Below are 10,499 nucleotides of genomic sequence, written 5' to 3'. Positions count from 1 at the left end.
TTCTGAGCCAATCAGACAACATTCATTCATTCCTTTGACAAAATGCATGAGTGCTTGCGCCCCAGCAACCATGCGGACGCTGGTTTCTGAGTGCCCACACGTCATGGGCCCTGCCTGGAAAAGATCACTGCCTGGTGAAGAGGGAGAGGAACAGTATGTATAAGGGACAAAACCCACATGGACCTTGGTGTCCTCAGATTACCTCATGTAATCTGGTGTCCTCAGATTACCTGCAGAGGTAATCTGCCCTATTCTGAGCCTCGCCATTCAGTAGTTTCCATGGATATCAAGTCATAATAACCAATTAGACGAAGTTAAGTACAAATCAAGTGTCTGTTTCAATCTTTGATATCATCCCCTTCTAAGTTTTTATCCACTTACACTGATTTCGATCATTCATTCAACACTGACTGAACACCTATAAGGCTCTATGCCTGGATAAGTGAGTTACTAATAATTATAACAGTCACCCACCAAAAATTATCAACATTGGGTGCTTGGGTGGCTCAGTTAAGTGTCTGACTTCAGCTTAGGTTGTGTTCTTGCCGTTTGTGGGTTCGAATCCCGCATTGGGCTCTGTGCTGACAGTGCGGAGCCTGCTTGGGATTCTGTCTCTCTCCCTCTGTCTCTCTCCCTCTGTCTCTCTGCCCCTTCCTCACTTGCACACTCATTCTCTCAAAATAAATAAATGAACTTTGAAATATATTTTTTAAATCACTAACATTCCCTGAGAATTTATCATGCACTGGCCACTCTTCTAAGTACTTCACATGTATTTCTTTTTCCATTAGAGATGAGAACAGGATAATGTCTTTCATTTCAGTTTTAACACAGTTAACCTACAATGCTATATTAATTTCAGCACTTCGCATGTATTAATTCGTTTATCCCACAACAGCCTGATGAGGAAGGTACTGTTACTATTCCCTGTACAGGATGAGGAAACAGAAAAGATAAGGATTTTGCCCACAAAAAAATGGTATTGGACAGATATGTCATCGTGGGATTTCTGGGTGATCTGAATATACCCAGATCTGAGAGTTAAGACCGTCCGCCAGGGCAGGTCATGTCTTTTTACCAGTCCCTGATTCTAGCATCAGTCTTCACATCCTTGTGGCTTTTATATACAGCTCCACGAAAATAAGAATGGGCCCCCGGGTTACCTCTGAGGCACAGACCTAGCTGCACTAAACACTCAGAATCGAGGTGTGTGGGCCCTGCCCCTTGGCTCTGAAGCTAGGAGGAGGTCTCTGAGAAACACTGGGGGTGGGCACATGATTCCTTTCCCAGCTCTGGCCTCTTCCCGTTGCCCAACACACTCCTTCCCTCATTTGGAAGGTAGGAGCTGGACCACATGGGAATGTCATGGGACTTGAGCAGGACAGGGTGCCACGAGAGACCACTTTTCACCCACAAGAAGTTAGAGGATGGAGCAGGAAGGTCCTCACTGCTGAAGTAAGGGTCGGCTACATCCATTTGTTATAGTTTAACTAGTTTAACTGTTATAGTTTAACTAGTTTAACTGTTATAGTTTAACTAGTACCTGGGGGCAAGGAGGTCTTCCCCCACCACCTGTCCAACCTCAAGGGTCAGCTCCTTTCGGGAGCCTTCCCTGACTCTCCAGCCTTCACTGTTCTCTCAGACCTTATCGACCATAATATCACAGACTCTGAAGGAACCCTATGGATCACCTTGATGAGAAAACAAAGACCAGCCCAAGAGCCCGTCGGCCCTGACCTTCACTCTGGCCCCTTCTGATACCCTATGAGCCTTTTGCACTTTTCCAGGACTATGGCCTGGTCGTGTGGTCACTCCACCTGCCTGCCTTTGTCCTGTCGCCTCATATCCTCGTGGGGTCTTATTGAGGCTGTAGGGGTCTTTCTGTGGGTGTCCCCACCTGCACAGCTGCCTTTGGGTTTCTTCCAGAAATGTGGGACCAGTGGAGCTTTGAACTCAGAGGAGCCTGGGGTCTGGTGCTTTGCAGGGCAAGACTGAGAACACACCTCTGCTTTTAGGAACAGTGGCCACTGAGCTCAGCTCTCCGAGGTAAGGACCACTAACCACCCCCACTGCTGCTCTGAACGGGGCGCGGCACCAGCAGTAGCCCGGGAAGACGTGCAGTTAATGGTGACGTCAAGACTCGAACCCAGGGCATCTGCTTCCAAGGCGGGGGCTCTTCCACCGGCACCGCGTTGCCTCTCGCCACGGAAGGTTCTTGGAGAGACTGGAGGCTTTGAAGACAGGGGTGGTGTCTTCCGTCTCCTGAAAGTCCTGGACAGGCTGACCGGGGGAGCCACTCTCCCAGACCTGTTTGTGGATCACATGTTCCCCACTTCCTGTGCGAGCAAGAAGCCCACCTGCTGGGCACCTGCCTGCCCTCCTGGTGCCTGAGGCAGTTGGCACCACGGGGCCGCTGTTTTCCCTCCTTGTTTTCCTGTGGAGGAGTTACCTCCTTCCAGATCGGGAAAGGAGGTTAGAAGAAAATAGCTCAGCAGCTGTCCCGAGACACGCTCGCCTCCGTTGTTTGGCCAATGCAGGGCTGTTTGTGTTGGGTCTCCGTATGGTCTCCGCACATCATCCCCTCTGCCCCCGCTCTCAGACATCAGCTGCCGTGCTGTCCCCGGTGAACGGTGCGGAGTTCACTTCTCCAGGGACGACCCTCCATCAGTGGGGAACAAGCTCTCGCCTCCCTCACACGGGACGGTTCTGAAGTGCATTTTATACCATTCCTCAGGGGTCCCTGGTGGGATGGACCCCAGCTGCCCATGCTGGTGACTGACTCACTAGAGCACATATCGTTGGCATTGCCTGCTTCCTTGTCTCACTCTCTTGCTCCCTCACTGTGGCCTCTTGGGCCCACCTCCAAGTAAACCTCCTGCACCTGAGTCCTTGTCTCAGGCTCTGCATTAGGGAGAAGCCAAACTAAGACCAAAATGTGAGGCCAGGCTGGCACAGAGCATGAGATAGAGGGCAAACCCTTGTCTTAGGAACCAGGAGACCCGAGTTCTGATCTACATCGCTGCTAGTGGGTTGAATATGTAAATGAATGAATGAGTGAAGGAATGATGTGGCTATTACTCAGCCCACTTTGCCGATTTGGAAACATGGGTGGCATTTTTAGGGCACAGCAATTTCTGGCTATACATTGTCATCCTCTGATGATGCCCCCCCCCCCCACTTGGATTAAATGTGACCATGCGACTTTCTTTGGTCAATAAAATGTGAGCAGAATATGTCTGACCTCTGGATGAGAGCAGTTTGGAGACAAATATTCCTGTTTCCCTGCTCTGGCCAGCCGTGAAGCCATGTGCTGAGAAGGAAGTGCCAGGAGATTAAAGCAGCCTGAGTGCCAAGTCATCTCATAGGGGACAGGGACCCTGGAGGAGCCCAGGCTGAGAATGGAGTGTGTGTGTGTGTGTGTGTGTGTGTGTGTAATAAACTTTTGTTATTTTGAGCCAGAAATTTTGAGGATACTTGTTACTGAAGCATGACCTAGCTCACCCAGACTGACACACAAACCAAGCCCTGAGGACACTGATGGCAGAGCTGGGGGCCTGGAACCCAGGCATTTCCTCCCAGCCCAGATAACCCTTGTCCCTGCTAGAGACCTGTACTCATCTCCCCACGTCTGGAAGCAAGGCACTGTGGCCAAAGAGCCGGCATTTCCGTTCTATTCCAGTTGGCCAATCTCAAGGGAGCCCCTTAAAGGTTCTGTCCCTAATCCACGAGTTGACCTGGGGTCACCCATTTATACTAAGAAGAGGTAGGATGAGACCAGCGGTTCCTAAACTACCCTGTGGAGCCCCTGCTCCCACAGGAGTGCTGGGAGCTGGGGCTGGTGGGTGATTGCAGTATTCTCTCTCTTCTTCCTTAGAACAGAACAGCTCCTGTCATGTCTGTTTTGCGTTTGGGGGTTTTCACGTTGGAGAAGATCCATTGACAACAGCTTGATAAACACTGGGCTGGATGATCTGTGGCTTGAAGATGAGGACATTTTACCGCAGATGCCTGAATTTGTCGATTCCCACCCAACTCTCCAAATGAGAAATTCCAGGGCCCTCATCCCTGACCCGCAGACATCCCATAAATGCCTAGATCTCCGGTGCGAACAGAACAAAGGAGACACTTCCCGTGGTCCCGGCCTGTGCGTCCAGGGTATGTGAGCCGCTGGATCCCTGCGTGGCTCCCGATGGGTCAACCAAACACAGAGCTTCACCTGGGGTTGTCGGTCTCACGCCCTCCCCTCCTGCAGTGTCAAAAGTGCTGCGACTGGGGTCTGGAGATCTGGTTTCTAGGCGGAGCTCCATCACCCTCTTACTGAGCGACTCCTTTCCCTTTCCTGCAAAAGAAAATAGCAAACAGTGGAGAGCCAGGCCAGCAGGGTGCTAAGCAGTTGGCATGTCCTAATAAAGAATGTGCCAGGTGAGGGTGAAAGAGGGAAGAAAGGGGGCTTTTGTCTGCAGGAGAAAAGTCAGAGGGGAGGTGAGAGCTGGCTTTAAAACTCTGCGAGACTTTAAAACTCTCCCAGAGAGGATGGGTGAGACCTCTTCCATCATGGCGATTATCAGTAAGTACAGTACGATGTTTTCTAGTTGTTTATCTAGACTGGCAGCCCCATGAAGACAGGCGGGTACCTTGTCTGTGTTGTTCACTGCCACGTGGAGAACAGAAGTGGTACGTTCAATGTTTATTGAATGAATAAACTTGTCCTGTGTGGCTTGCAAGGGCTGAAAGTTCCAGGGAGGCCACTGATTCCTCTCTGCCTCCCCATGGCCAACAGCTCTGGTCAGCCCTCCCTCCTCTGCCCTGTTCTCCCTGCACCTCCCTGAATCAGCCACTTCCTGTCTTAATTGGAGTCCGAATCAGACTTCCTGCTGCTCAGGGTGCCGGCTTGGATGAATCTAATCAGGGCTGACGGAAAGTGGGTGATTAATTAGCTGAGGAGGCTGGAGGCAGGTGGCTGCTGAGCTGGGCTGAGCAGAGAAACAAAAGGAATTTATCCCCAGAAAAGGAACAACACCCCCAGCCCATTCCAAAACCTTCATCCAGCACTAAGAGCTCTGAGCTGCTGGCTGCAGCAAAATCCTTATGCTGACACCAGCAGGAGGTGGGGGTGAATTAGAACTCACTGCAAAATTCTAAGATAAATTCAAGGCATGATATGGAGGGTCTCAGGGTGGGGGAAGGTTTCCTGTTAAAACCTAGAGGTGAGTAATACCGGGCTGACGCCACAACTGGGAAGGGGAAACTCCAAAGCCATACCCATCTGCGGTTATATTAGAAATCTATCACCCAGCACAAGGGAGGGGATAGTCCATGATGGGTCAGGCTGACCCAGCCCTTGCTTTACTCCCCTCGTGGGGACTGGGGACCTGGTCCCAAGCCCAAGACCTTCTGGCTGGATCTGCACAGAATCAGCGTGCCAGAGCTGAAGGGCTTTGCAGTCTGGCAGGCACGGCGTTCAGATCCCACCTCCATCCCTGGCAGCTGGATGACACTTCCTGAACTTTACTTTCTAAATGCGCAAAAATGTTGCCAATAATACTTACCTCTTGTTGCAAAGATTAAGCAGGATAATACAGATCAAGAATCTAGCCCAGTGCCTGGCATTTGCTCCACACATGTCAGTTACCTCCTCCAACCCCTCTGCTCTGCCAGCCTCGCTGCCCACCCACAGGCTGCCTGCACTTCTCTCTCTCTGTTGCCTGAAGTGGGGCCCTCTGGTTTCTTCCGTTGTGAGGGCTTTTCGTGACTGCTGGCCCCACCTCTGGCCCCTGCTCAGGCTGTCCTCCTCTGAATGGCCTTGAAGGGCCCATCCATAACGTGGATCCTGAGTCAGGATGGAATTCATCACGTCCACAGACTTAATCTCATTTACCCCTACCCCCAGCACCGAGGTAGGAATTATCTACATTATCGTAGATGCACAGAGCAAGGTTCTGCTCTGCCTAAGATCCTACAGCTGGTGAGTGGTGGGGCTGGGATCCCATTTCTGACTCAGGAGACTGTATTTATAGCTGTTCTGTAAACTAGTATGTGGAAGGTTCAGCAAAGCACCAAGGAAGGAATCATTAGCTCTGGAGCACCCAGGAGGACTTCATGGACGAGGTGACATGTGAGCAGAGATCTAAAGAATAAAGGGGACTCCCGCTGGCAGATGAGAGCAGGAAATTACATTTCAGTTGGCTGGAGAGATGAGTAGAGGTAGGAGCACATGGAATGTTGGGTTCCAGGAAGAGGGGAGAGGAAGAGGAGGGAAGGCAGATCACTTACTTGGGAACCCATTACTGTCATCTGGAGAGAAGGGACGATGGCTTGAAGCAGGGTGGAGGAATGGACAGTTGTAGACGGATGGGGCTTGTGGGGGGCAGGGTGTGGATGAGATTGTGGGGGAGGGAGGACTGGGGGATGAAGTAAGGACTCAGACTCGGGTGACCGAGTGGATGGCACTGCCTGTTGCTGCAACCCAGAAGGCTCGGGGTAGACGAGGCCAGTGCTGCCCCTGGCGAGGTGAGGACCAGTGGAGATGTCCAGAGGTGCTGGATGGGTACTCGCGAGGCACTCATGCTGAAGGTGGAAGCGGTGGGGTGAGGCAAGTGGGGGGTGGGGGTGGAAGACTGAGGACAAAGATGAGGGACAGGTGGGGGCCAAGCCCACAGGTGTGTTGGGGCCCTCTGCTCTCTTGACCCTGCAGGTGCATTTCTGACACCAACATTCCTTCCTATTCAGAGTCCAGAGGATGCTGGAGACTCTGGGTCTCCAGCCCACCCCACCCCCTGGCTCATGACCTTGCACTTTTTGGAGTCTGGGATTATGTAAGCCCAACTCTTATCGTGCTAACAGTCAATTCTGCCCCACCCTTCCCAGTCACACGACCTAATTATAGGCTAAGTCCTCCCTTAGATTTTGTTTGTTTGTTTAAGCTCCTGAGTTACGCGTTAAGTTTCTGTCTTTCGCGGCGGAATTCTCACTGATACTTTCCCAAAGGTTAATGTCTCTTGGGTGTCATTCTTGAGTCATAATGTGAAAGCTTTGTTTGTTTTAAAGATGTTTCCAGACTCACTCAGGCACTTACAGCCCTCAAGCTATACGTTTTCCTGGGTGTATTCTATTAGTATTAGCTGTTTATAACCGTGGAACTAATTACCTCAAAATGGAGAGGCTTAAAGCAATCATAAACATTCATTATCTCACTGAGTCTGAGGCTAAGGGATTCTGAAAGGCTCCGCTGCACGATTCTGGCTCAGGCTGTCCTGAGAGGTGGCAGGCAGGGTGTGGCCCAGGGCCACAGCCTCATCCAAAGGCTCAAATGGGCTGGAGGGTCCCTTCCAAGGCAGTTCACTCACATGAATGGAAAATTGATGCTGGCTGTTGGCAAGAGGCCTGGGTTCCTTTCTCCATGGGCTTCTCCAAAGGCCTGTTTGAATGTTCTCATGAGACAGCAGCCAGCTTCCCCCAGAGAGAATGAGCCAACACACTGCCAGGTGAACACATCTTTTATGACCTGACCTCAGAACTCACGTCACTTCTGCAATATCCTACTGGCCACTGAAGTCAGCCTTATTTAGCGTAGGGAGGGCTACACAGGGGTGTGAATGCTGGGAGGCAAGGACTTAGGGGGGCTGTCTTGAAGGGTGCAGAACCAGGCCACCTGTGGCTGTGCCTAGGGCACCTTCCTAGCACCCCTGCCATCTGGGAGAAAAAGGCACATCCACCCTGCTCTGTGGGAGTCAGTCTCATCCAGAGAAAAATGGTACCATCGCTCCCATTGCTGTGGAGGGCTGCCTCAACTCCTCCCCCAGAGCTAAGGGGCCGGCAGAACCCCGAAGAGAGACAACTTCAGGCCCACCAGCCCAAGCCACACCATGGCAATGAGCTCATCTGCTTCTTTTCTGCATGAGTGCAGGAGGCTCGGTGATGGCCTTGGTGGGGGTATTACTATGGTGGGTTCTTTGATCTTCTTCTCGGGTGAGGTGTCCTGAGTGATGACAGGTGTTAGACCAGAGAGGCGGGGTTGAAGTCACATGTGATGGGGCATGGGCCAAAGCTACGTTCTTTTTTTTAAGAAAAAATTTTAAACATTTTTCTTAACATTTATTTTTGAGAGACCGAGTGAGAGCTGGGGAAAGGCAGAGAGAGAGAGAGAGAGAGAGAGAGAATCTAAAGCAGGCTCGAGACTCCGAGCTGTCAGCACAGATCCTGATGCGGGGCTTGAACCTACCAACCATGAGATCATGACATGAACTGAAGTTGGACGCTTAAGTGAATGAGCCACCCAGGCACCCCTACACCACTTTTAAAAAGGAGATTGTTAAAACAGCCTGCTTCCTGCACCTTTGCTGTTAGGAGTAGTTTTGTGTTAGAAAGAGCAGCTTTGGGGATTCCTGGGTGGCTCAGTCAAGTCTTCGACTCTTGATTTCAGCTCAGGTCATGATCTCATGGTTCATGAGTTCGAGCTCCACATCGGGCTCTGCACTGACAGTGTGGAGCCTGCTTGGGATTCTCTCTCTCTCCCTCTCTGTTCCTCCCCCATTTGTGCTCTCTCTCAAAATAAATAAATAAACTCTAGGAGCACCTGGGTGGCTCAGTCAGTTAGGCATCTGACTTCGGCTCAGGTCACGATCTCCCAGTTTGTGAGTTTGAGATCTGCGTGGGGCTCTGTGTTGACAGCTCAGAGCCTGGAGCCTGCTTTGGATTCTGTGTGTGTCTCTGTCTCTCTCTCTCTCTGTCTCTGTCTCTCTGTCTCTGTCTCTGTCTCTCTCAAGGTGGTGTAGGAGGGAACAGGGGTTATGGAGCAGACAGGTTCAAATCTTGGCTTTGACACTGGTGAACAGATGACCTTGGTCAGGAGAAATGCATATTATGATCCTCAGTTTCTGCATCTGTAAAATGGGGATAGTAATAGTGCCTAATTCCAGTGTCAAATGAGAAAATAGGTGTGAAAGTCCCAGCACACATGTGACACTGAAGGTGACTTCTTTCTACAGATGGTTGTTAAGCTTATGTCCGTGAAAGGCAGGACAGGGACTTCAAATTCTACCTAGTAGGGAGGCAGGGTTGGAACTCAGTTCTATCGGGTTCTGCTGACCGGCTTCCTTCCCTCTTGTGCACACGCTCAGGGGCTGCAGGGGGGTCCTTGTGTCTTCCCTCAATGTCCCCCATCCCATGGTGTGCTGTCCACTCCATCCCTGCAGGCCCCTGGCCCTCTGTGCTCTTTCCCACGCCCCTCCGGAGTCCATGCAGGCCCTGGGGTCCCCCTTCCTGATGGGGGCCGGGGCTCCTGGCCTGCCAACACTCCTCCTACTTTGTGGAGGGAGGGGTGCTAAATTATAGATTTTGTTTTCTGTTTTTCTCCGGCTCAAAACCCTTCTGTGGCTCTTCCTGGAAGGCATGCCCCTCCCCCAAGAAGCTCTACCAGATTCCCAGGCTGCGGGGTGGCCTTTTGCAAACTCCACCGCCCCTCAGAGATTCTGATGTTCCACAGACGCGCCCTCTGGATAACCTCACACTAGCTGGAGCGGGTCTTACCCACCATATCGTCTGCAGCAGGAAATGACAAAATAAATACATTGAAAACCAACCTGTATACACTATAGATAAATTCTACGGGGTAACACTCCCAAATTCCTAAGCCTCTTCGTCCAGAATATGTGAGATTCACCTGTTACCGCCTGGCACAGGGGACCTGCCTAGCAAACGCTTGCTGACCGCCGGGACTAGCTTTGGAAGGGAATCCTAGAAGGCCTGAGTCCTTGGTTTCCATTTCCCTGGGCGACTGGGGCAGGAGGCTGGGCTGGAGGAAGCCAGGGTGGCTCTGTCCCCAGCACAGCTTGGGGTGGGGGGTGTTGCTTGGCCTCCACTCTGATTCCCTGGCTCTCGGGTTGCCTGGCAACCATTGTTCATTTCATCGCCATTGACTTTGAAAATAAAAATCAATTTCCTTCATGACGTGAGCCGGAGGGCATATTAACCCACAAGTTCAAACAGCCCAATGTTATTGCTCAAAGATTTATGAGTACGGATGTGCACAGAGCATCATTTATAATCAGAAAAGTGTTTTGGAGGGGCTGATCCTAAACGTCTGTCACACGGGTGTGATTAAATCAAGGCCCTTTCTCCCCACAGAATATTCCTCAGCTAATAAAAAACAATGACGGAGATCTTGGTTTGCCGACGGGGAAACGTTCTCACGAGGTAAGTGGAAAATATGTTGCCGTTTTTATTTAACAAAGCAAGTGTGTGGGGTTCGCGCACATGTGCCCATCAATGGAAACATTCTGGAAGGATGCACAGCAAAATGTAAGCAACTATTCCCTCTGAGGCATGGGATTGTAAGTCATTTTAATCTTCTTTCTACCTTTCTGTATCATTTAATTTAAAAAATAGAAGAAGCAGGAGCACCCGGGTGGCTCAGTCGGTTGAGTGTCCGACTCTTGATTTCGGCTCAGGTCAGGATTTCAATGGTTTGTGAGTTTGAGTCAGGCTCTGCATGGACAGTG

The sequence above is a fragment of the Panthera onca genome, chromosome B3 (assembly GCF_046562875.1).
Source record: "Panthera onca isolate mPanOnc1 chromosome B3, mPanOnc1 haplotype 2, whole genome shotgun sequence".
Classification (NCBI taxonomy): Eukaryota; Metazoa; Chordata; class Mammalia; order Carnivora; family Felidae; genus Panthera; species Panthera onca.
Note: the sequence above shows the minus strand (reverse complement) of the source record.